The sequence below is a fragment of the Periophthalmus magnuspinnatus genome, chromosome 1, assembly GCF_009829125.3.
Source record: "Periophthalmus magnuspinnatus isolate fPerMag1 chromosome 1, fPerMag1.2.pri, whole genome shotgun sequence".
Taxonomy (NCBI): Eukaryota; Metazoa; Chordata; class Actinopteri; order Gobiiformes; family Gobiidae; genus Periophthalmus; species Periophthalmus magnuspinnatus.
In genome coordinates, this window is record NC_047126.1 from 4,130,633 (window position 1) to 4,158,260 (window position 27,628).

Below are 27,628 nucleotides of genomic sequence, written 5' to 3' on the forward strand. Positions count from 1 at the left end.
CATTGGGCACGTGGAAGTCAGCGGAGTTGTGTGTTTAATTAAGTCGTTTTAGATGAATACTGCGATTTAAACTGTGCAAATTCTAACATAATGACCCACGGATGTCATAGATTATAACTATAAAGCGGGGCACAAGTACAATAAGTCCACTTTAAAGTATATTCCATTATTTGCACAGTAATTGTCTAAAACTATGGTCACTTAAAGAGCAGCACATGGACAGATTAAACACATAAAGAGCAGGTAAAGTGTTTTGGTTGAACTGTACGAGTAAAGATTCACATTTTGTCACAATACTGCACATGTTTACTACCGGAGGATGACACATACGAGGCCAGCTCTGTTTACTGTACAGTCTGACAGCGGCAGGAAGGAAAGAGCTGAGGAACCTCTCCTGTGGACCAGTCACTGCTCTCCAAACAACTGAATAAATGCAAGATGGATACGTTTAATGCCAAACTGTGGGGCATTCTGGAGAGAGTAATAGCATATACAAGATAACAAGCAGGTGGCAGAGCAGAAAAAGCTACACGGTGCACATTTAACTAGCTTAGCTTTTTCTTTGGCCGTGTTATACAGTACCGTTAAATTGTGTTTTCACTGAACGTGTCTTTTTTTTTTCCTCTTTTCTTTTGTATTTGTCTGTTCCAAGCTTTTCTAAATGTTACCGAGCAGCCTTGAAATGTGACAAACGGTGAGCAATAAGTCAGCATTCATTCAAAAATCTTATAATCTTCGCTTCGGCTTTGATATTAAGTATTGTGCGGGAGTAAAAAAAGATCCAGTGGGCATCACAAAAGACAGGAAGGCTTGAGTGAGTGTGCGCTGAGTAAAAATGAAGAAAGGCAGCCTAAAGACGCTTTCACTCACGGCTCTATAGAACGACGCGCATCCCGCCTGCTCTATTCACACTGAGGAAATTGCATTTGGGAATACTGAAGCTGCGCCCGCCTGGTGTGATGAGGTAGAGCTGAAACCCCTCCCCGAACATGAACTTGAAGAGTCTTGTACGTGGGGAAGTATTATCAGAACAGAAAGACTCATATTTACAGCGTGAGAGATGCACAGATGCATAAAAAGCGCACGGCTGATGTTCGCTGCGGATTTAATTTAGGCTTCGGCGAACGCTCCCCCCGCTCCAGCTGAAGAAGAGGAAATGAGAATTACAGCAACTACGAGACGAAATTCACTTAAAAGATGAAAGCGAAGAGGTAGAAAAAGTCACGATACAGCGCAAACAGTAGGGCTTTGGCAAACGCTTTGTACTGCGAGGGGCCTAATCAGAGCTATTCTCAGCAAGACAAACTGTTAAAGCATCATTTTTAGTGCAGCTGTAGTCAACAGGTTCCAGCGAAATGGAGAGAGGACACACCATTAACGGAGACTGCTGACTCTGTTATAAAAGTGAGTGACAAATGACAAGCTAAGCAGCTATCGCATTAGGGGAAAGATGGCAGGACTGCACAGCACACTGAGGATGAGAACATGAGAAAGGTACTCACTGCAAAAGACGAGTTTACACGCTTTTGTTTTCGCATTGAATTCACTTTAGCTTTAGTACGATATAGATTTCTTTCAAACTCAGTGTATGTGACTCGTTCTTTATCCTTGAAAATAATAAAAAATGCATCGCTGCGTTTCAGATGACATCAAAAACATTCTATATCGTTTTTGGCGACTGAGGCGACGGTTGAGTGAGATTTATGCATTTGTCTTTTGGATATTTTACTTAAATGTCCTTGGTTATTAAAGTATAGACAGTATAGTGTAATAGAAACAGCCCGACAAAAGTTTATGTCAGAAGAAATCACAGTAGCCATGGAAGTACTTAAAGTAGTAGAGGCTTTAGTGGTGTTGTTGTTGCTGTTGTTGTTGTTGTTGTTGAAGCCTGGTACTCCACAGCTTTTGGCCGCTGTGGAAAAACAATTGTGGAAAGCAGAGTTTTAGCCCCTATTGTTGCTTTGTCCATCAAGTCCCGAAGGATTCAGCTCTGTGTGAACCAGTGACACATGTGAACAGAACAAAGGCAGATGGACAATGTGAGTCTTAACACGTCCACACACACTGACCGACACAAACATCTGTGACATAATATTATATACATATTATATACTTCACTTGAATGTCCAAAAAAGAAGTAGAGACGGCTGATAGGTCAGGAAACAAAAACTCATGCACTTTAAAATAATATTACTCAAGAAGAAGTCAAAGTAGTGGTCCAAAAAATACAGATTTGGGGTAATTACTACTTAGATTTGTCCCGATAATCACTATATCGACTTATCGTTCAATAGATGAAAGCTGGAACGATGTATTTTTTGGGGTCAATATTTATTTCTTTGCAAAACTGTGGAGATTTTTGTTATTTTAGTTGTATTATGATCAGATTTGAGCTGTACAGGAATGAATAAGTAACTTCTATGGCTAATTATTGGTTCATTCTGTCATTTATTTGTTGCAGCTCAGGGTAAAAACAGTTTACCGGGATTAGTTTGCTTAATTTTAATCGTAGGCATAAAGCAGTTTGAATTATTGTTTATTGTAATATTTCTCTGCGGCAAAATGTGTTATGACAGGCCTAGTACTATTCAAGTCAACATAACTGTAGAGTAACTGGATGTAACGTTACAGTTAATAGCAAAAGAAAAATATAAAATCTATTAATTGGACTAAAAGTTGTAGGAGTGAAGACGTTTACAGTTTCTGTTTGTAGGCTAGGTCTATTGTGCTGTTTTAAGTGTGGATTGTGCCCGAGTCATATTTAGCATAATCATTCAAGCCCCTAATAAGTGATTATACTCTCTTGTTTTCTTTGGGTCTGAGGATGGAGATATTAGCTGGGGGATAGATGATGTTTCAAGGCCCCTATTCCTGTTCAGGGAAGGATTGTCTTTACTAACAAAAAATGCTTCTTTAACTCCCCTCTCAAACCATTCCTTTTCTCTGGCTAATATCTGTACCTCACTGTTTTCAAAGAAGTGGTTTGTGTCTTTAAGATGGAGATGCACAGCAGACTGGGGTCCCGAGCTGCTCTTCTGACAGCGCTGGCACATTCTCTTAAGTTTTTATTCTGCACTTTTCTCCTTTAATGTTAATTTTATGATGATTATTTATGTTTTGATTTATTTTATTGTGATTTCAGTGACTTTCTTATTCTGTAAAGCACCTTGAAAAGCACTTACCTTACAAATAAACTTGCCTTACCTTGCCTCTTACTGTTAATGTGCCACATATTAAAGTAAGAGTGCTGTAAAAGTCTGAGTCAATAGAAATGTAACACAGGGGCATTATTTTCTTCTTGGGTCTATACTTTCATATTATTAAAAAGGCAAATATAGTTTAATCCTGGTTGGACCTCTGTAACCTGGAGTATGGTGATCACATCCCAGCTGCAGTGGTCCCTCATTACGTTCTAAAAATAACCCGTGATAGGCGAAATCCGCGAAGTAGCCATCTATTCTGTATGTTTTTGTCTGTAAAACCCCTCACCACACACTTTATACACTTTTCTCACACGGGCGTTAACATTTTCTCACATTTCTCTCTCGTTTAAACGCAAAGTTCAAACCTTCGTAGGCGTCTTTGTCGGTGCGGAACGTTTCATCGACATTGTGGGTTTTGTCGGGGAGAAAACAAATTGCAAACGTACAGCACTTCAGAGTCACACCGCGATCGAACATTTATGTAAATTTGTCTTTCTGGACTGTACAGGAGACACGGCACGGAGGAGACTGATGGACAACGGTCTACGGTCCAACAGCCAATCAGGACGCACAAAACACAATGGTCTACAGTCCAACAGCCAATCAGGACGCACGACACAATGGTCTACAGTCCAACAGCCAATCAGGACGCACGACACAATGGTCTACAGTCCAACAGCCAATCAGGACGCACGACACAATGGTCTACAGTCCAACAGCCAATCAGGACGCACAAAACACAATGGTCTGCAGTCCAACAGCCAATCAGGACGCACAACACAATGGTCTACAGTCCAACAGCCAATCAAGACGCACAACACAATGCACGTTATAGATCAATACACATCATATCGGCCGACACACACACACACACATATAGATTCTTTAACTCAATATGTTCCTTCAAAAACTCTGAGTTCACCGACATACATTCTGGGGTTTACATTAACTCACAAAGCAGATTTAAACTACAAAGAGAACATTCTATTGACTGCCAATTATGTCTGCAGAGGCAACAAAGGCAGACAGCGAAAATAAATAAATGAGAGCTTTACACACACAGCCCTTTATGGTAAACACACACACACACACTCACACCACACGGGTCAGGGAGAAGTGCCTGTCACTGTGATTGGTTCCTGCTGCTGAGGGCGAGCGTACAATAGCCAATTATCTCTCATTATCCACCGCCGCAGCTCTCGTGGTCTGGATGCCTGCGCTTGTGCTGGAGCGTGTGTGTCATAACGCGCAGGGAGATTGGCAAATTGCTACTTCTATATTTCAGCGTAGTGGAAGAGGATGGGAGAATATGCGTCGATATATGAAAGGAAGACAGCAGGCAGGGGGTTGATGATGGGATGTGACAGGGGAAGATGGGATGGCGGGTGGACCTACAGTGAGACGCGACTGGTGACAGATGTGCGGTGACCGGGTGAGGACGGGGAGTCGGATTGTGCGCGACCAAAATGTGACCGAATATGACAATCTCTTTCGTACGTTACAAGCGAGTCGTTTTGAGATTCAGACCAGCTCCTCAGCGCTGACTAATACATCCAAGTGAAGGAGGAGGGAGGAGTCAGAGTTGGCGGTGTCATTTTCACATTCGCTGGAGACACTTGTGTAAGATTTGGGTTTGTGTTTGTTGGAAAACGGTAATCGAAATCAAGCAGGAAGACGACGCCGAGCACAGAGAGAATAGCGGCTAATGGCGAAGGTCTAATTGAATTCTTTATATTTAATTTTATTTATTTAATGCAAGACAGACAAACATAGTGAGCAGTCATATACAACGGTGAAAAGTGGTGATAAAACAGCTATTTACAATGGTGTGTGTGTGCGTTTGTGATATTTCCGTGTTTTTGGAAGGTGGTAAAGTGGGAACGACAGAGGAAAATATTAGTACTAGTAATTGGTAAGTGAGAAAAGAAGATACAGACAATGTAAATGGCGGAAAAAATAAATAAATAATGATTAGGTGTTGTGATCAGTGAAGCCCGGTTGTTTTTTTGTTTGTTTTTTGTTGTTTTTTGGTCAAATAGAATTAATTTTGAATCGAGATCACGGGTTAAAAATGGATTCATATTCATATATTAATCATGATGTTATAATACAGTGAGTTCTTGGGATTTGTGGATTTACCTTTTGGATATTTTCATGGCAAAGTACAATGTCATTATTAATAGAAAAATCTGGCTCTTGCCTCCATCTGGGATTAGGACGACGTCACAGTTTAGAATCTGAAAATGACCAATATTTGAATCTATTTTAATCATATCAAGAATGAAGTTAATTAAGTAAAAGTTAGAATTTTATGCATCTTATTTAGACAGAAAAATCAGATAGATACAAAGATAGACACGAACTTTTCATAACAGCATCGTGCCGTGTTTGCTCTCACACAACACATTGTTATTCATACATAAATCAATGTACTTCAATACCGAAGGCAAGCAGGGAGAAGTATCTTGCCCAAGGACCACTGAGGCTCTGCACACGAGTACATGAGCGCAGACACAAGACATTTACAAGCACGGCTCCAGATCTGCGTGGAAATTTATAAACCATAAACAACCAAAACATGACGACCTTAACAAAACGGCACAGTTCACTTGTACAGACGTGTGATACAGTGGGATAACTATGTGACATGTATGGGTTTTTTTGCGTTCTGTAGATTCTTTATATGGATTACTAGTTCATGATGATCTAAAACCACTTAAAATTTTCACCAAGCTAATAACTTCTAATAGCTAATAGCTTGTATGACTCATTACAGATGCAAAACAGCAACTAAAGTGTTTCATTCTGCTGTTTATTTACTGCAGCTCATGTTTTTTTATATATTTGTATATATATTTCAAACCTACAAACACTTTAAGACAAAAACTAGTTCACCCAAAGGACAAAACCCCGAGCCACAAACAAAGTAATGTGGTCTACTCCGTTTAGTGTAGTGAAGAGAGCAGTGAGCGTTACACTGGAGAAACTAAACAACCGATCCATAAGAGAATGAACCAACACCGGCGTGAGAGCAGCTCAGGACCACAGTCTGCTGTACATCTACATCTCAAAGACACTAAACACTACTTTGAAGATAATGAGGTTCAGATTTGAGCCAGAGAAAAGAAATGGTTTGAGAGGAGAGTTAAAGAAGTATTTTTGTCAGGAAAGAGAATCCTTGGAGGCCTGAGACATAATCTCTCACCGATCTCAGGCCCAAAACAAAGAGAAGAGTCGTTAAAGGTTGAATAGGGTCATTTAAGCTGAAACTGAAGACAATAGATGTTTACAGTTTCAGTGTAGTCAGCCCCTCCCTTCAGACAGATATAAGGCAGAGTCCAGCAGTAATCTGACCAGAACTGAAGAAGCGGCTAAACGTCTTCACTCTTACAACAATTTGTCCAGTTGACAGATTTAATTTAGTCTTTTACCATGTTTTTTAATATAATATTGTACATTTAGAATAGCTTTTGTGGTTCAAATCTGCTCTTATTATTGCGTCAGTGGCATAAATTTGTTTCCATATTATCATTTATCTCCTATATTTACTTATATCGCACTTCAAAATGTGTCTAATTTTGACAGCCAGCTCCACAACCTCAAAGTTTCCAGTTTCAACCTTCAAGATTCCTCACCGCTAACATCCTCAAGTGCCTTTGCTCCGGGGGGGGGAAGTCTTTTTCACTGAATCACGCGATTGTTTTAAGACTAGTCCTGTCAACAGATAAACTCATGGCAGTGACACAACACGTCTAAGCCAGGAGTGGATACGGTTCATCTCATCTTTCATGTAATATCTGTCCTCTGCAAAAAACAAAACAAAAAAAGAAACTTAGATTCATTTGTGCGAGGTTGAGACCGTTCTGAACAAGTGCGAGCAAGACACCGGCGTTAATCACAGTCCTCCTGAGCAGCGCCTGTGTTCAATTTACATAAGATTAACACAATACGAGCCGCCGACTTTGCTGCAGAGAAAGGAGAGGAGGTAAGTTAGGAGTCACACTAAATGGAGTAATGGACTGGAACGGGCAGAACAATTGAAAGAATAAAAATAGGAACGAGGAAGAGCGACTTGGTGTACTAATGTAAAACTCAGTCTGATGGGATTGTCACGGGAAGGTATTTAATAAAAGACTTAGATTATATGCTACATTCTGAACCTATCAAATACGAATTCATTTTATCCTGCCCATTCCTTTCGGCGCTCCGGGTGATTGGAGTCTGTCCTGGCAACTTTGGGCCTTTGGCAGAGAAGACGCTTTGCATAGCTGTGAAAAACTGATTTAACCCAAGAGAGCTAATATATATTTATATATATTCATTACCTGCTGCTTATTTTCAGTAGCTATGGGCTTGAGGTGGGTTTGACTAATGCATGAATAATACAAATGGAAAAATGCAGCTGTAAAACACAAGAACAAGTCGACTACATCTATAATAGTGCACATGAACTGATAATGAACATACTCTTTAGTGCTAGGTGGTAGTAGTGTTATTTTTGTTTAGATCAGCTACTAAGTAATAAGGTGCAGGTTTAATGTCTCCTCTGTGTCCTTCAATGCCACTGGGACGTCTCTTCCGGAGCAGTGGGCTGAGGACACATCTCCGTGATCGCGTTGCTAGGTTTGGTCAGGACGACTTTAGCTGGAGGATTTTATCGATGGTGTGTGTTTTGGATGTGCGTTGTTCCATCGGGAGGAGGCCCCAGGAAAGACCCAGGACACGCTGGAGGGAATACGTGTCTCGGCTGGTGTGGGAACGTCTTGGGGTCCCGACGGAGGAGCCGGAGGACGTGACTGAGGTGAGGGAAGTCTGGGAGTCCCTGCTTAGATTGCTGCCCTCGCGATTCGACCCCGGATAAGTGGAAGAAAATGGATGGATGGATGTTTTCGGTTGACGGGGGAAACCAGAGCGCTCGAAGGAAACCCAGGTACACGGAGAACATGCAAACTCCACACAGAAAGGTCTGGGCACGTAATACTATAATAATATATCAATCTATACCAATGACTTTTACGTTAAAACGCATTGAAACTCCTTAATTTTACCTTAGCGTCAATTTCTTTGTCCTCCCTCAAAGTGAACTGATCAAAACATGAAATATAAGTGCAGACATTGCATTATTTCTATGGGGTTCTTTTTGTATTTATTTTGTCTTTACTGTGTATTTATTATTATTACTAATAAAAGAGGGAAAATGTAACTGGACTGTAATCTGTATAGCTGCAGTTGAAAACAATACTTGGATAAAAACTTGATCACAAAAAATATATGAGCAGATTTACTCAAATATAAACAATTGGAGACATTTTAAGCATCAATATTTTTCCATGAGCATCAAAACTTTTCAATACTTTGTTTAGTATTGATATAAATTCATGTTTGGTATTGATCTGCCCGTTGCTATTTGACAGAGCAAACCTTGTAAATTCTCTGCAGAAGTGAAATCAGGCATTCAGGCTTTAAATCTTCACTTTCACCTTCGTGTCTTTTTTTTCTTTAAGTCCAAAATCTTCTTTCCTGCTCTACTGAACTGTCACACTCCTCTGTGAAGGTCCAAAGTCACCTCACGGTCTGCCTTGTACTTTAGTCCTCTAATACACAGCATACAACATGTGTGCTTATGGAGTACGACACTGATCTGTCTCTGCCTGTTTTACAGCTATGCCTCCGTAATCCCCGTCCTAATCCACAGTGTGTGTCTATGCGCGCTAGTGTCGCCTGGTATTTAAGCTTTTCGCCTTCCACGGGACTCTCTTTCCCACGCCTTACTACGACACAATATGTAACGCCGCAGATACCGCACAGAGCCACAGCCGTCACCCGCTTCCCTGCTGCACAGACCCTGCTCTCTGCCGTCGATATCTCCATTACCTACGCAGTAAACAGAGTGTGGATAAAATGGTTATGGGTAATATGGCTTTGAAATGAGGTGATGAAATGCAGTGGTCACAGAGACAGAGAGGTGAATGTGTGCGTGCAGCTAAGGACACAACGCAGAGCAACACTTTTGAGGTAAAAAAAAAAACAACCAAAACACACAGACGAAGTTTAGTCCGACGCTGACAGTGATTACAGGGTGGTTAAGGTTTCGAAAATTGCATATGTTTTTGTTCCATTTCGTTGCTATTTGCTTAGTACCAACCATGTTTTTGAGTAAAACATAGCTTCAACGCTCGGATGGTTGATTAATTGTTTTATTTGTCTGTCCCAAAAACCACTAAGCGTTGTTTTCGTAGCTTTGGTACGACGCGTTACAGAAGTCGAGTCGATGGTTTTCCCAGTTCGTACAGGCAAAACACGTAACCCCAGTGCCTCAGTCCTGCCAAGAACATAAAATGAAACGTAGTATTGCTAGGATTCTCACAAAGTCATACCAAAATACTAGTTAATTAAATACTTTTTTGGACAAGTATCAATTCTGAAAAAAGAGAACGTCATGATCCCTGTCGGTCCTGTCCTTTTTTTTCTTCTTTTTCCCCTCCCTTCTGTGTCTGAGCCTGGAGCTGGGGCGGAGATCTTGGCTCCTCCCACACACACCTGGAGCTAATCTACAATCAGCTGCACCTGGAGAGGATAAGAGGAGCCAGGACACGACACTCAGCGCCAGATCGTCCGTGTATCTCTGTGTTTTTGCGCTTTTTGACTTTGCTAAACTGGATACTTTTGCTCCTCGCCAGATCCCGCTCCCTGGACACGCTCAGCTCTCCCGCCTCCGACCCTGCTCTTCTCTACAGGTACTGTCCGTCCCGTCTCAGACTCTGCTGCTCTCGCTCTACCACTGGACCGCGGCAAACACCCCGCCCTCGACTCACCGATTGATCTACCGTCGTTTTGCACTTTGCACTTTGTAAATAAAGAGTGTTAAACCTTTCCCTGAGTTCTGTCTTTTTGGTCCCTCCTGTCAGAAGTTACGACAGAGAAATTCTGATCTTTCCTGAATAGTTTTACTTATTATTTTTATGTGTGTGTGACTGGCTCAGGTGGAAAAGTACAATATAAAAATGTGACCGTAGTTTTAGAAAGGATTTGATCTGATAGTTTGAATTAATATAAATCCACATGTTACTATTAAAGGCCCGGCTTCAGATTTTTTTCCCTTTATATTTGAGCCCAGTACAGATTATAGTTATTAGTTTATTGTATAAGCAGCTCTTGAGGTCAAAAATTGTTTGCTGAGTGATGTCTACATTGAATTAGAAACTGTACTGTCTGATAATCAGGAAGTGCAGAGTGTTAGCATGCTAGCTGTTGTTAGCTTTACTGTCATGGCCAAACTGTGTGAAACCTCTTTGTTATCACAGCTGTAATACCCTAAGTAAATATAAAATGTTCAGCTACGTCAATTTGATTTTGTATTCAGAATTATTAATAATGCAGCTCCACCTACATTGAAAAACCTTTTTAAAACTTCTGTTCTGAACAAACTCCCCGATCCACTTGGTCTCTGAGCAAAGGCCGAGGATCTTTTTTGGAACTATGCAATTTCAATTCAGAGTCGCCTTTTCATTTCAGACCATCAAACAGTGGAATCAGCTCCAGACAGGCTCAAATTATCTGTACATTTGAATAATTTTACTAGAAATTTGGAAAAAGTGCATTTTAGATAATCAAACTTGTCTAATTAATTTGTAAGGTTCACTGTAAAAACCTGCACATAATTGACTTTTTATATTGGTTTGGACTGTAGAAAACACATACTACTGGACTTGGGGACATTTTATTGTATTTTCTGTTAATGTTAATGATAAAATGTTAGATTTATAATGTAATTGTAATGAAATGTGTATTTTAATGTGTGTTCATCTGCCCAGGGACTGCACCTGGAAAGCAGCTGTAGCTAAATCTGGTACAAATCATCTTTTCTTTTAGTAACATTAATGAATTTGTACACGGTCCCTGACAAATAAAGAAAAAAAATTGTGAAAAGTGCTTATAAACTCATCGCGGTGAGTAACCAGGATGTTCTGAATGCATAATGTAGGTGCGGAATAACTTTGGATCACTGCAAATTGTTTAACTAGTTCTGTTTTTCACTGTTTTTTAAGATCTAACTATTATTTTATGCTGTCACAATAACACATTTTGAAGGTTGATATATCGCTGAAGTCAAAATAGACGATAAACGATAATATTCAAGTTAATTTACACCACTGACACAAAAACCCAAGAGCAGATTTAAACCACAAAAACTATATTGTTAAAAAATCATGAGCTGCAATAAATAAACAGCAGAATGAAACGGTTTAGTCGTTAGTTTGCATCTGTAATGAGTCATAGAAGTGATTTATACACGATTTCACAGCTTAAATCTTATCATACAGCTAAAAAATAAGCAAAAATTTCCTAGAAGTGCAAAGAAAACCCCCCAAAAATTGTGTTCTGTCGATAAATCAATATAGTGATTATCGTGACAGGACAATGTATGGATTATTTTCCCGTTGTGTTGTCAAAATCAGTACGTGACGTTGTCGTAGCATCAAGTTTGAAGTTTAATATCATGGCAATACTCAGAATACATCATACATAGCACGAATAAGGACCCAAACTTCAACAAACCACGGACGAATCTCATACAGCTGAAGTCGTTTCCTTGAAGAACATGAAGAATAGTGACTGGGACGCTCAGCAGTCATAATCCCATTAGTGCTGTACGCCACGTTAAGCTCCGCACTAACTACTGGAGTGTGTGTGGCCGTCTTGGACCATCCTAATTAGCAGATATGACTCACGTGAAGGCGCCATCCAAGACGTGGTGGGAACAGGGCAACGGATGACCCAGAAATGGAACGGCTAATGAGGCAATAGACTTTACGCACACTGAGACCCAGCCGGCGCGCACAGGCCGAGAGGCGGCGGAAGACAGAGGGGGACACGAGGAGGTGGCGTCAAGTTCAGTCGTATTCCAGGCGTGAAGAAGCTTTGCACATCACAATGTGGAAACTAGGTTGAATAATAAAAGTATAAAGAGCTGAACATTTTAATTGCCTGCACTGGGAAAAGGTTTTACACAGGGTTAAGCAAAATTACTAAAAGTCAGCGTGACAATGATAGAATATTGTTGTTGTTTTTTCAATTTTCGTTTTGTTATTAATTAATTTGGAAAGTAACAGGTACAGAAAGTCATTAGTATCCACTAGAACTGCAGGGATGAATTGTTTTAATCACTGTCTGCGTAATCCCTCACTCGTCCAGGTATGATCCATAGTAAAAAGAAAAATTAAAATCTGTCAACTGGACAAAAAGCTGATTTGACAGGGTTAGCTCGTATGCTAATAGGCGTGAGAGCAGCCATTAGGCATCTGAATGATTACGCTTAATATGCAAAATATGAGTCAGGCGCAGTTCTCGCTTAATGTAGCTCATTAGACCTGGCCAAGAAAACAAAATGTAAACAATAAGTGTGTTAGCTTCAGTGTCGTTAGCTCCTCAATCGAGACCGATATAAGGCAGTGTCCAGCAGTAATCTGACTAAAACTGAAGAAGCGGACATGATTTGTGTGATTTTAATGTCTTTCTTATTCCGTAAAGCACTTTGAATTACTTTGTGTACCAATTGTGGTGTACAAATAAACTTGCCTTACCTTTTTTTTTTCAGTGACAAAACAAGAGCTTTTTTTTTAATGTTTAAGTTAGAGCTGAACGTCTGTACGGAAGATGCATCTGCTCCTAAAGTCTGTCTGAGCAAGTAAATTTGCTGCAATCTCATAATTCCTGTATAATTCCTGCTTTTAGGAACTGAAAATAATCATCAAAATCATCATAAAGTAGAACATAATCACGTTTTCATTGAAACTCCAGAACAGAAATCAAAGTAATAATAAAGTAAAAATCACGTAGATCATAAAGGTGAAAATTATAATAAAACATGTAACTGAGATGTGTTATACAACACAGATAATTATTAGTAACTTATTACAACGAAAACTACTATAACAGAACTTTATAATGAAAGTAGAGAATATAAATAATGTCTAATCTGGAGCGTGGCTTATCTTCAAATATTTTTAGTGACAAATGTACAGTGGAGACGGGCTGATGGTGACCAATACGGAGCTACTAAAAACATTATTTTATTTTTTTATTTATTTACATTTTATTTTTTTATATAACATAATTTTTTTTTGTATTTTTGTATTTTTATTTTATTATTTATTTATCTATTTATCAATTTTTATTAATTTTTTTACATCTTTTTTCATATTGTTTATTGATTTGTACTTGTATGGGTATTTGTGTGTGTGTGTGTGTGTGTGTCTGTGAGGATATATGAATGTATAAAAATGTATTTGTGTATGTAACAGTTGTGTTGTGTCCCTGTAGGGGATTGTATTGTATTGTATTATATTATTAAGTGCTAATTGTTATTGTTATCTGTACTAAAATACACTTTATAACACTGGACACTGGAATATAAAACTTGCTCCGTCTGCTCTTTGTCATATGTGGCTCATCTCGACTCTACATGCACAAAACCTACTTAAATACTTCAAATGAGTCATAAATGCGTAGCTAGGCCTGTCACGATAACACATCTTGAAGCTTAATTTACTGCTATATATATAAAAAAAACAGAAATACATAACAAAAAATGATAATAGTGAAACAACTTTACGCCACAGACACAATAACAATAACAATACAGCAAGATAATCACAGTAAATCTTTTTTAAACAGACAATATCATTAAAAAAAACCCTGAGCTGCAGCAAATAAACAGCAAAATGAAGCAATAATTGGCCATAGAAGTGACTTATTCAACCGTCTGCTGCTCAAATCTGATCATATTACAGCTAAAATAACAAAAATGTACACGCAAAAAACGAAAATACATTGAACGATAAGTTGATCTGGTAATTTTCATGTATAAGTAGCCACATATTCTCGCTAAATCACATAAATTCACGCACATCAGGTTGCTCTTTCTGCAGACGCCGCACGCCACAAACCTTCAGACTGTTATGAGGAGTGGGATAGAATAATGTTTATACCGGCATCATTAAAACATAGCGGTTTAAATGCATACTGTCAAGTGTTTCTTTTGTGTTTGCGTTCACGTTTGACACAAGCCGTTTCATTTGTACATTACGTCTTAATGAACTGCCAGGAGAAAGAGCGGCTGACATTAGTGTGTTCATTTATTAAACGGGTACCTTCTAAACGAGGCCAACGTGAAACAATATGAGGGGGAAAAAAACAGAAAGCGCTTAAAGAAAGTTAAGGGCGATAAAGTTTCCGTCTTAAATGATGGTAACTTTACAAAGACGTCGTTAGAGAAGCGGCGATCCAGCCTTTTCAGATCTGATACTGTCAATATGGCTTTAAGTAGAGACTAATAACAGCTTTTATTTACTTTAAACACAAATAAAATAAGACAAAACAGATCCAAACGTGTTGTGTGCAGTTACTTATCTCTAAAGTAGCAAGACAAACATTGAGACTTTCTGGATCAACTACGAACAGTAAATAGTTACATTTATTGGTTTGTTTGTCCAAACTCGGTATCAGCTGAATTGATATTTGGAAGTATTAATGCTGCCATAACAAGTATCAGACCAGTGCATCTAACCACATGAAAACTCAAGTTCAGTCCGAATAATTGTAATATTCTTGGTACATTTTTATTGTGGCTGTAGAGAAATTTGTCCTTTGCATTTGACCCACCCCTCAATGAAACCGGGGCAAGTCGTGTGGAGTAATGGGCGTCCAGTCATGTGTCCAGGGATCTATCTCCGTGGTCTTGAGCTAGAACCACCTTAGCTGGAGTTGTGTTTTGTTTCATTCACATGTTTAACACACAAACCTGCAGATTTAGTTTTAGTTCTTCTCTCAAACAGAAAACACTCACCTGGAATTCCCAATCTTTCATGAACTAAAGGTGAAATGTAGATGTTAACTTGACAACCAACACTACACTACACCCACACTGCCTGGCCAAAAAAAAGGTCACACACTCTAATATTTGGTTGTTCTGCCTTTAACTTTGATTATGTCGCACATTCGCTGTGGCATTGTTTTGATTTCGCTTCTGCAACGTCACAACATTTATTTCCATCCAGTGTTGCATTCATTTTCCACCAAGATGTTGCATTGATGATGGTCGAGTCTGACGCTGCTCAAAGCTTCTCCAGCACATCCCAAAGATTCTCAATGGGGTTAAGGTCTGGACTCTGTGGTGGACAATCCATGTGTGAAAATGACTCATGCTCCTGATCCACTCTTTGATGAATCCTGCCGTTGTCATCTTGGAATACGCCCGTGCCATCAGGGAAGAACAAATCCACTGATGGAACAACCTGGTCATTCAGTATATTCAGGTGTCAGCTGACCTCATTCTGCTGAACCTAGACCGGACCAACTGCAGCAACCTCAACTTATTTGCTTAGTTAAATCCAGGTGGAGACTTTTTTTTTTTGGCCAGGCAGTGTATTTGACATCATAAAGTGGAACAGAACACATTTTGAGCTTTGGAGATGTAACAGACTAATAATAAAGTTACTCAAACATGTGTGAATGAAACAAAACACAACTCCAGGTCTGTTTTTGAGGAGTGGAACTTAACTACACTTAAGCATTTGTAGTGTAATTATCCACTTTACCGCTCTGAATATTTGCAGTGAGGGAAAAAAAATAGTTCCGAAACAGAGCAGAAGGATGTTAAGACGGGAATGTCAAAGTGAGCAGTGGATCTCGTCCCTGGCGTCAGAAAGCCAAAGGGCACTTCTTAGCTTGTAACAGCTCTGCAACGTGACAACTTCAGCGATAGGTGATACGAACAAGGAGCCGCTCGCATTCTGCACCCACGCAATAACTGCCTGTGCTCTCTCTCTCACACCCATCTATAATATCTGAGTTCCTTTTTTTGTGTGTGTGTGTGATTGACTGCGTTATCTTGATCAAACTCCTAATTATACTCAGCAGAGTCTCTTCGAACATGCAAATAAATAAACATTAAAAAAAAGCACACCCCCTCCTCTGCACATCTGATACAGGAGCACACAGGCCCGCAGCACTTCATTTCCTATTCCTCCCCCTCGGATCCACTCTGGCCTCCCCGGCGCTCACACAATCACTATAGCAACATTACACTAAGCTATTGGCAGCCAGAGGGCTAATCATGTCGTTACAACATCTGTCATACATCTCCATACACAGCTGAATATAGATGAAGCAGGCCTGGCAGCACTGGTCACAGCTGTCTGCGAAAACCACACGTTCACTCAAACTTGTACCGTTTCAGCAGATGTATAAACTTACCTTTGTGCATGGCTCGGAAACTCAAGTGTGAAAGAGGGATCTGCAAAAGAGACAAGGCAGGAAGTGTTTCTCGAGCGCTCAGATTGATCCATTAACAAAAACGACTTTCGTGGCCGGGGGCTATCACTTACGGTAAAATCTGTCCTGGGTGGAAAACAGAGATAAATGGAAAGAGATTTGCAGGTAAAATGACACAATCAAGAATGGAACAGGAAGATGCCAGCTGGATATGCCACTCTGCTGCCACCTGTCGGCCAAAACGTGGAATTTCAACTCTCCAACGCTGCTTAAAATCACTGCGCTTTTCATGTACTTTTTAAAAAACTGATATAAACTGCGCAAATATTTTAAAAAAACGCACCGTAAGCCCCGCCCTTTCACATTCTTTCTCACTTTGCAGTAGCAGCGTCTCACCCCTCTGTGCTCTCAAACTCTTCTTCTAACTTTGATTAATAGTCTTTTTGATGTTTCCAGAGTCTAGTCTGGCCTGCTTTATAAAACTAAAAGTGCCACTCAGAGCGGCCTACGTGCAGCCTCTGCATCATTTAACAAACCAAAGAGGGGTGAGCGAATGCTTTATATTTAGAACAGTGACGCTATGCAAACTGTGGCAGCACTAACATGAGAGGAAAGCTCAGTGATGCGTTGGCGCTGCATATTCAATAATGTATCAGAGGCAGCGTTTTTAAAAACAGCTGGGGACTGCTGCTGTGTCTTGTCGTGTCTGTGTGTCTGTCTGCGTGGAGCCCCCTGCACCTCTGCTACAGCCTCTTTAGAACCAAACCTCTTCTTTGGTTAAACTTTCATCTCGTGGCTCACCCGCTCCATCCCGCAGAGCACATCTCCCTCCAAAGAGTTCAGGACTCGTCTTTATTTTGCCTGAGCGTTGATGACCTGCTCAGGAGACTCCGCGCAGCCGTTTTAGCTGCATTTATCAAATCGCACGGACGAGAATCTGCTCCTCCTGACACTTTATGCTGTACGTGTGCTCTTTAAAGGTCGATGTGATATTTAAAAACATACCTGTTTTTAGTACACAGGCCCGCCGTGTCGCTTCATTCTTGAGGATCGAAAGAACAAGAAATCCCTCTAGAATTCTCCTGCAGGTGAGAACAGAGATAGAGGGGTGGGGGCGGGGGGGGGGAGAGGAGAGAAGAGGACAAGGATTAGGAACGCCGTCTTTGCTGCTCACAAAGCTTTCACAAAAACCAAACCGAGCGTCAACTTTTATCACTTTATGCCATTCGTTTTTGTGTTTGTGACGTTGACTTCAGAGGCCTGCTTGAGTTCTCTGCTGTGGTTGGAGTTAACGCCGCGGCAGACCGGGTCAAATGAACGGCTCCGGCTCAGCTCTTGTACACAGGGAGCTTTTAAGGCTTTTAAGGCTTCACAACAGCTCAGGACAAACTGTATGAGGTGCTGAGGTGAAGGAGCGCACGCCACATCACCATGTACAAAACCGCCACAGAAGGTCGCATTAGGACATATTAGAGCGTTTCAGCAAAAAGGGAATGGGAAAAGATGGAGGAAGTATGTGGAAGAATGCTGGGAGAAGTAGGCCTGGCATGATAACACATTCTGAAGTTCGATATATTGCTGAAGTAAATATAGACGATAAGGGATAATACTGAAACTAAACCATAAAAAGTCGTAGAAGCTCGTTATTCAAAATTCTACAGCTCAAATCTCAGTGTAGTACAGAAAATATACCAAATATTTCCCACTAACACAAATAAAACATACCCACAATAAATACTGACCCTCAAAAATGATTGTTCCATCTGTTATGTGTTGTAAGTTAAGTCGATATAGTCTTTATGGTGAAGTACACGGTTCTCTTTCGAAAACGATTCTTACTCCATGGTTTTATAGCATAGCATTCGTTCATAAAAGTGATTATAGACATGCACTATATTGAAAAAATGCAAAAAAAATTAATATAAAGTACAACATAAATCTACTTTCTTTACAAAAACAAAGCAAAAAAGTCTATGAAGGTATTGAGGATATTTAAAGTGCATGGGGGTAGCTTACTGTTGCTCAAAAAAAAATAAAAATAAATAAATAAATAAATAAATAAATTAAAAATAAATAAAATACAAATAAATAAATAAATAAAATAAAAAAAAATAATTAATTAAAAATAAATAGATAAATAGATAGATAAATAAATAAATAAATAAAAAATAAAAAATAAAATAAAAAAGCATTCATTGTATTGTTTCAAATCTAAACCCACTCATTTCAGCCCTCTTCACATTTACTCACTTGGCTTGACTAAAAAACATTCTGAACTTTAATTATTTACTCATTTGGAGATTTGGAAAAAGTGGTGGATAAAATGCAGTTCCACAAAAATGCAAAATTGGACAAATCCCTGAAAGGTTTTAATTAATTTCCACCAGATGAATCATAATCGCTCTCCTCAGGTCTCTTCTATCCCACAATTCTCCACTAGTCTGCGCTATTACACCACTCCTGCAGCGAGCTTCTGACCGACTTACTAAACAAGGCCAGAGAGGATGATGACAGCATACATTAAAGACTGCCTCTCTGTTCTCACACAAAAAAGAAATAATTACCAGCAGAACATGCTTTTCTGCACAAAACCTCCACCTTATAGCTAACGTTGGGAAGTAACTGAATAAATGTACCAAAAATACTATTTCTGAATACAAATTTGGGAGTAAGTGCGCTGGTGTAGTTACTTTTTCACTTGGTAGTGTTTTTATTAAATTAAAAGGAATACTAGGCAGTACTTCATCATGTAATTTAACCTTTAACTGCACAGTATTAGTGAGGAAAATAGATAAATGCATAATAAACATGGCAAAAAAAACAAAAAAATCAAGCTGTTTGTAATAATATAATGCAAGTTGGTGTAAAAGTATTCAGAGTATTCAGAACACAGTACTCTGATTAGACCATGTAACAAAATACTTTTAAAAAATACATGTTTCTGTAGGTATTCAGTATTCTGTTCTATGATTTATTTGGATGTAGTTACTCTAATCTTGATTAATTTTCCATGTTAATTAAGGCTGCGCAGTTTTACAGAGAAAAAAAGTATTGCAAAGTGTGATTATATTTGAGACATGTTTAAAAAGTAAGATTCTGTTGGGAGTGCACAGGATAATTAACATTTTGGGAAACTAGATATAAGAATCCCATTTCAGAGCATGTTTGTAGAGGTCTAAACTACACTCAAACGTGATTTCTGTATAAAAACACTGGATATTTTGATCTTTGTTAAGGACGATCTAATATTTAAAGAGCCCATGTTGTGCTATTTTCAGATCTATGTTCTAATGTCGTCATCACAAACAGACCTGGAGTTGTGTTTTGTTTCATTCACACATGTTTAACACACAAACCCTGCACATTTAGGCCCCTTAGGTTCTTCTCTCAAACTGAAAACACTCTGTTCCACCTTGTGATGTCATCATGAGGTAACACAGGAAGTGCTAGTTATGACCCAGCTTGTTTAGGGTCAGGGAAGTAATAAAAACATAAAAAACAAAAAAACAGAATGGAAAAATGCTGAAGTAAGAAGTAATTTAATGAGCAGGGTTGCAGAAGGTAAACTAAACAAAAAGAATCTAAAATACTTGAAGGTATTTGCAAGGTCTTAAGCAAAAGAAACAAAGGTTAACTCGACTAAAACACACATTTTACAATAACATAACACAATCTTGACGAACAAACACAGGGTCAGTTCAGTTCTGACAGTCAAGTGTCTCAAAACAGAGAGTCACAACCACCGTAGTGACATGACAAAAGAGACACACAAAAACGGCCCTGAGAAGGTGAGCTGAAACGTCTTAAATGGGCGGAGTCAGCTGCAGGTGAGCTCCAGGATTGGCCAGACGGGAAAACAGTCGTCCAATCAAAAACAAGAGCTCACACAGACAGGATTTCTTTGGGGAAAAGGGACAGATTCAGGGACACACGAAACATAATAGACAAATACAAACAATGACAAGAACTTTGGCCGTAACAGTGTTTTTAAACTCTACACGTCTTCATTTTGAAATCATTTGGATTATTTCAGATCTGGAAAAGCCAATCTCTACTGAATTTAAGGTAAAAAAGAGCTGACTTAACTTGAAAACTACCACTTCATGACATCACAAGGTGGAACAGAGCATTTTGAGCTTCGGAAATGAAGACACACTAATAATAAATGGCTACTTTAACATGTGTGAATGAAACAAAACACAACTCCAGGTCTGTTTTTGATGAGGTAACAACATTAGAACATGACTTAAAGCTCACACGAGTCCAGTTTGCGTAATATAAGCTCTTTAAATATTCTAGCCTTTGCCATTTTTTTGATAATTGAGCTGATGATGTCGTCGTATATAGCTATCTCTAAGTATTTTATTGTATTTTTAAGCTTTTTTTTGTGTGCACGCCCGTATTTGTGCTTATTCAGTGTTTTTATGTTGCACTTTATCACCGATGAAAGTTCCTAGTCTGTCAGCTCTGTTCACTGACAATGGCGATAAAAACTCTTCTGATTCTGAGTCTGATATTCAAGCTGCAACTTCGATTGGACACATAGCCTAGACACAGCCTTAATGTGCATCCTGTTTTTTTTTTTAGGCTGTCCACATATTTGGTTTTGCGATGCCACTGGGAGCATCACTGCGCTCGTGTTGTACAGTCCCTCACTCCACCGTATTGTTTTGCAGTTGGGTTTTCGCTGCACCCTCGGTATGGTACGAGAGCATCTTGTTAGTGAGAATGTGCTTCACCTGCACTGGGCCAGCACAAGTAATTAAAGCCTCGGCGGTGTACGGGAGAGGAGGAGAGGAGCTGGAGCTAGATCACACTGTACGGGACACTTGTGATGGTGCAAGCACTTTTAGCACACGGGAAGCACAATACGCCAAAATGTGGCCGTTGACTCTTATTTTACTAAGGATGGCAAAAAGGACTCGCTGCTAACGTTAGAGGAGAAGTTAAACTGAGACAAAATTGTATTAAAATGAAACCGTAAGCAAAAACCAAACTATTTCGTGACCATTAATAAAATAAACAATATTTTTTACTGAATCACAAATCATTCCCGTGGTGCTGGTCCCAAACAGCTCTTCACTTTACGTTAGAAGCAATTAACAGACCTACAAAAAACAAAAAAAAAGTACTTCTTAAATGTACACATATTAGCCTAAATAATAATATCACAAATTCCATGGTTGAACTGTTTGTCTGGCGCTAAAATCACATTTAGACATTAGCGTTCATTGATAATATAAACCTGTATTTGTCTGGAGTTTATTAATATTATCTACAGTACAGAATGTGTTCAGGCAAATCTACATAAACGTTGGATCGCAGTGTGACTCTGAAGTGCTGTACGTTTGCAGTTTGTTTTCTCCCCGACAAAACTCACGATGTCGATGAAACGTTCTGCACCGACAAAGACGCCTACGAAGGTTTGAACTTTGTGTTTAAACGAGAGAAATGTGAGAAAATGTTAACGCCTGTGTGAGAAAAGTGTATAAAGTGTGTGGTGAGGGGTTTTACAGCAAAAAACATACAGAATAATGTAAAAAATAAAGCTGATACTTCACGGATTTCACCTAATGCGGGTTATTTTTAGAACGTGACCCCCGCGATAAACCAGGGACCACTGTATATAATAAAAATGATAATATTGCATCGGATTTGAATACCATAGCGCTTTTTTGACGTTTTGTAGTGCATTATTCATTCTCTCCACACTTGATGGCGGTCACCTGCTAGTTTAGCCACAGCTGCCCTGGGACAGACTTACAGAAACAAGGCTGTTAATCTGCGCCATCACCCCCTTTGACCACCAGCACCAGCACCTCACGCATACACCACTTTCATGTTTGGTAAATTTTATGATGATTATTTGTGATTATTTATGTTTTGATCTGTGCGATTTTAGCATCTTTCTTATTCTGTGAAGCAGTTTTAATTACTTTGTGTATGAATTTTTCTGTACAAATAAACTTTCCTCGCCTTGCCAAAGTGGGGGAAGTGTCTTGCTTAAGGACACAATGACAGTTTTTGCCACTAGCGCCTCCCTGTGGCACCTGGAATTCCCAACAGTCTCCCATCCAAGTCCTAGATTCTGTACAGTTCCTGGTCAGTTGTTTTTTTTTTAGCATCTTTAGCGCAAACTAGGTAAATTTACAGCTTTCAGGTCAAATAAATAAATAAATAAACGCTTAAATCTAACTTTCTGCTGCCTCCAGTGACCTCTGCAGTTTCAAGTAGTTGGTGACATCATGAAAAACTGCCCTGATTACAGCCAAGTGTTTGTGATTACGAACACCAGGCTGCAGCGGTGGAGTTTGAAGTGGAAATACTTGTTAGACCAATCACAGGGTTTCTTATACTTCTAGACCTCGCCCTCCACCTCCTCACTCTCTCCTTCAGTCCTCCAGACCCCGCCCCTTCACCTCCACTTCCTCACTCTCTCCTTTAGTCCACCAGACCCCGCCCCTTCACCTCCACTTCCGAACTCTCCTGTTTCGTCTTCCAGAACCCGCCCCTCCACCTCCTCACTCTCTCCTTCAGTCCTCCAGACCCCGCTCCTTCACCTCCTCACTCTCTCCTTCAGTCCTCCAGACCCCGCTCCTTCACCTCCTCACTCTCTCCTTCAGTCCTCCAGACCCCGCCCCTCCACCTCCTCACTCTCTGCTTTCGTCCTCCAGACCCCGCCCCTCCACCTCCTCACCTCCTTTAATCCTCCAGACCCCACCCCTCCACCTCCTCACTCGCTTGTTTCATCCTCCAGACCCCGCCTCTCCATCTCCTCACCTCCTTTAATCCTCCAGACCCTGCCCCTTCACCTCCTCACCTCCTTTAATCCTCCAGACCCCGCCCCTCCACCTCCTCACTCGCTTGTTTCATCCTCCAGACCCCGCCTCTCCATCTCCTCACCTCCTTTAATCCTCCAGACCCCGCCTCTCCACCTCCTCACCTACTTTAATCCTCCAGACCCCACCCCTCCACCTCCTCACTCGCTTGTTTCATCCTCCAGACCCCGCCTCTCCATCTCCTCACCTCCTTTAATCCTCCAGACCCTGCCCCTTCACCTCCTCACCTCCTTTAATCCTCCAGACCCCGCCTCTCCACCTCCTCACCTCCTTTAATCCTCCAGACCCCGCCTCTCCACCTCCTCACCTCCTTTAATCCTCCAGACCCCGCCTCTCCACCTCCTCACCTACTTTAATCCTCCAGACCCCACCCCTCCACCTCCTCACTCGCTTGTTTCATCCTCCAGACCCCGCCTCTCCATCTCCTCACCTCCTTTAATCCTCCAGACCCCGCCTCTCCATCTCCTCACCTCCTTTAATCCTCCAGACCCCGCCTCTCCACCTCCTCACCTACTTTAATCCTCCATACCCCGCCCCTCCACCTCCTCACTCTCCTCTTTCGTCCTCCAGACCCCGCCCCTCCACCTCCTCACTCTCCTCTTTCGTCCTCCAGACCCCGCCCCTCCACCTCCTCACCTCCTTTAATCCTCCAGACCCCGCCCCTCCACCTCCTCACTCTCCTCTTTCGTCCTCCAGACCCCGCCCCTCCACCTCCTCACCTCCTTTAATCCTCCAGGCACTTCCCATTTTACCAGCTCTATTTGAAATGTGGCTGTGGGTGGAGTTTAGGTGTTCAGTCCCACTTTAAATTCTGCCCAAATATTCATTCCTTACGGCGCAAAGACTCTCAGTGTGAACCATTTTTAGTTCACGCCGAGAGTGACTCAAGCGGTCATTAAATGCGAGCCAAAATGTCAACAGTAATTTAAAGGGGACGTGCACTTTGGACATTACCTTTAAGACCTCTTGCAGTGGAATTCAGTGGTCACGTGGAGGGCAGTAGGTTATTAGCCAGCTCCACCAGAAACTAGCTATTTTTATTTTTTTGGTCAAACTCTCAGCCCGCTCTGGTTAGGCTTCACTTGGCACGTGTGAAGCGCTCCTCTTTAAGTCTCTGTCAACTGGATTCAACATCGTGGCAAGTGGGTAAAAGCAGAGCGTTGGAGTGGGCATCAGAGCGGGCATCACATGTTCACATTTGTGCGCCCTAGTTTGGAGGTGACACTGGGAACCCACAACTCGCTGACATCATTACCCACTAGTGCTCTCCAGCCGGTTTCATCCGAGCAGAGGTGGAGAGTAATAAGGTGTTTTTTTACTACAACGAAGTGGCAGAGCGGCAGAGTGGTCGGTGTTACCATCACCAACAAGTAAAATGATCATGAAACTAGCTACTGGAAGATCCTACAATATCTAAAGAAGGGACTGCTCATCATCAGGAATGGTATCGAACATGAAAGTTAATGTGTTTATCTACCTTGAGTATAGCAAAAGAGTTTAACGGTTTATTTTAAAGGTGGTACAGGGGATTACATTGCATTTAACCTCAAAAAGAGACGCACGAAGCCAAGTCAGGAGTCAGAATTAATCTATTCTTCTTCTCCATCGACTCCCACTTCTCTCTGTAACTTCTGCAGCAAGCCTCGTCATTTTGGTCTTAAAATGTTCGTATTAACCCGCTCGACATGATCCTGGTGTTCTTATTTCGCTATTTTGTCCCTGTTCAAGATATGACCATTAATAACAGACAAATCAGGCGCCTTCTTTCCCCGAGGTCGCTCCCGTTAGCCTTAGCAACAGATTTTAATTGACAGCGTTGCTAAACCAGTGGCGTGGGCAGGAAGACGCGCTACCTCGCTCCTGATTGGCTCTTTGGTTGCTATGATCGCCGCTATAACTGTTAGCCTCGATGAGTTTCATTTGACTGGAGCCGAACGCTTCTTTATACAGTTTATGGGATGCACTGATACTCCATATTAACTGAGAATGGCATTTTCCTTAAAAAATATAGTTAACTTAACAAAATAGACCCAACTGTGGTATTTAATAGTTATTTATCTTGTTGTTTTGTCTTTTATGAATACAAGTTCAAACATTATGAGACGTTCTAGGGCAAAATCAGCCTGTAAATTAAATCTTATTACAATTTAAGACAACCAGGATACTGCCTGAACCGATAACATGGAACAGACATTTAGTACCAGTCTCCATATCGATGCATTCCTGGTTACGTGCACTTTAATTGTAACGCACTACACCCAATCTTTGTAAAGTTTCTCGAGGCGTGTGCACACTGTTATTCAAAGCATGTATAAAATATAGAGTGGGTTATTGTAGGTCAAGTCGGCTGCAGGGACTCTCAGAGCTGCACAGTTGGCCGTAAACAACTTCAACTTGTTTGGTTCTCATAATTTAATGTGCATTTGTCTGCAGTATTTTTGGAGCTTGCACATTAGGATCTGGATCTGCAGCAGCTGAACAAGAATTATGAAAGGATGCATCAGTGGTGACCTTAAAACAACTGACTTTCTGCTGGGAACCTCCAGGGACACAGACAAAGGTCTTAATAAAGCGGCTACAGCCACATCACAACCTGTGTGTGTAATGGAGAGGACGAGAGGAAGACGCAGCAGTTTTCTCACAAACAACGACGCAGATGCAGTGCCACAGTATGGAGCACTTTTATAATTACAATATGGTCCAAGCACTATTCACTCCTTTGAAGATAATAAGGTACAGATCTGAGCCAGAGAAAAGAAATGGTTTGAGAGGAGAGTTAAAGAAGCTATTTTTGAGAAAGACAATCCTTCCTTGAACGGGAATGGCGGCCTTAGACGTCAGCTTTCTCCGATTTATAATGGCATCGTCAGACCCAAAGCAAACAAAGGAAACAAAGAGAACAATACAGCGAGCTATTAGAGACATTAAGGCAGTGTCCAGCAGTAATCTGACCTGAAGAAGAAGCGAAACGATTTAACTTTGGCTTTCACTACAGTCTGGTCCAATACAAATCCTACTACTACTACTACTACTACTACTACTACTACTACTACTACTACTACTACAGGCTGTTAGTACTTCACTCTCAGTACTCATTTATTTCAGTGCCACGTTTAAAATACAGAACAATACAGACAAAACAAATAAATACATAGGTCCTTTTAAAACATTAAAACAGGTGTAGGTGTGATTATAAATGTTTATCACCAAATTATTAAAGTGCATTAGTGACACTATGTCGTTGAAATATATATTCCAACCAACAGCTTTGTTCCCATTTCGGTTCTAGTGCGGCCAGTTTTTAGACGTAGATGTTGTATTAAAACTTCCTGTATCAAAGTTCAACAAACAAGTGAGATATTGAGTCAGTCTGTCGTCATCGTCCCTTAAAAATACATTTTATAGTGTTGTTTTCTTCTAACAAATAACAACGGTCAGCCTACTTTTTCATAGAGTGATGGGTTTAAATTCATCGCCTGAAACGAAGGGCTGAGTGAAAACGTGGAGCTAAAGCCCTGATAAGCACTTGTGTACAGCCACACCTGCCCTGAGAGATAAGTTCCCGTAGTGTCCACTGTGGAATTCCCTTTCACAAAACACCTCTTCACCTTTGACCCCTGGACCGATAGCCCCTCGACCCTTGTCCTGTGACCTCTATGTGTGACCCATCCTTCAATGCCGCTGGAGGAACTCGTTGTTAGCGTTAACACCTGAGTTTGGCTTGTTAAACACCCGAGAACAACGAAGACTTCACTTTTTGTGCATTTTTTTTGGTTGAGTGCTAATTACAGATCGATCGATACGAGTGTTTTCATGGCCGATGTCGATACCGATTGTCTAGAATCCAGAGCTCCTGAAGGCCAATGAGCTCCGCTGATATTTTTGGCGTGAAATACAAGGCCGATTTTGATTATTTCCCCCAAATGATCAAATTAACATGTACTAAAAACTCCCCACGAGCCTTTGTTTTGTTTTGTTTTTTACCACAAAACTGTAAGAGAGCTGTGTGGAGTCGTGTTTTGTGCGTTTGTGTTGTTTATCTCTTTGCAAATAAAATAATAAAACCTTGAGAGATGAGATGTGGGAGGCCTCTCATAAACGTATACATGGATCCTCATTCTCCAGGGGGCATGGTCGTGTACAGTTGAAAGTGTTTTTTTTAAGAGCTTACCTTACCGATGCAAGACTGGTGGACATGTCTCCTAACACAGATCCCTCCTGCCCTCACTGTAGAGGCCAGTCAACAGGTCACAGACATATGTCCTGTCCTAAACTTGCCCCCTTCTGGTCTGATATTTTTGAAGCACACAC

The 27,628-nt window shown here is 40.7% G+C and overlaps 1 protein-coding gene across 1 annotated transcript in view; it reads right to left on the bottom strand.

Moving 5' to 3' along the window:
- Positions 1-17,516, bottom strand: part of ptprdb (protein tyrosine phosphatase receptor type Db) — a 131,458-nt gene extending 113,942 nt beyond the window's left edge. Inside the window, exons 1-2 of the mRNA XM_055223646.1 lie at positions 17,484-17,516; positions 16,461-16,500 (exon numbers count right to left, since the gene is read on the bottom strand). The gene's annotated coding sequence lies outside the window, so the exon portion shown is untranslated. The remainder of the gene's footprint in view (positions 1-16,460; positions 16,501-17,483) is intronic.
- Between the last annotated feature and the right edge of the window lie 10,112 nt (positions 17,517-27,628).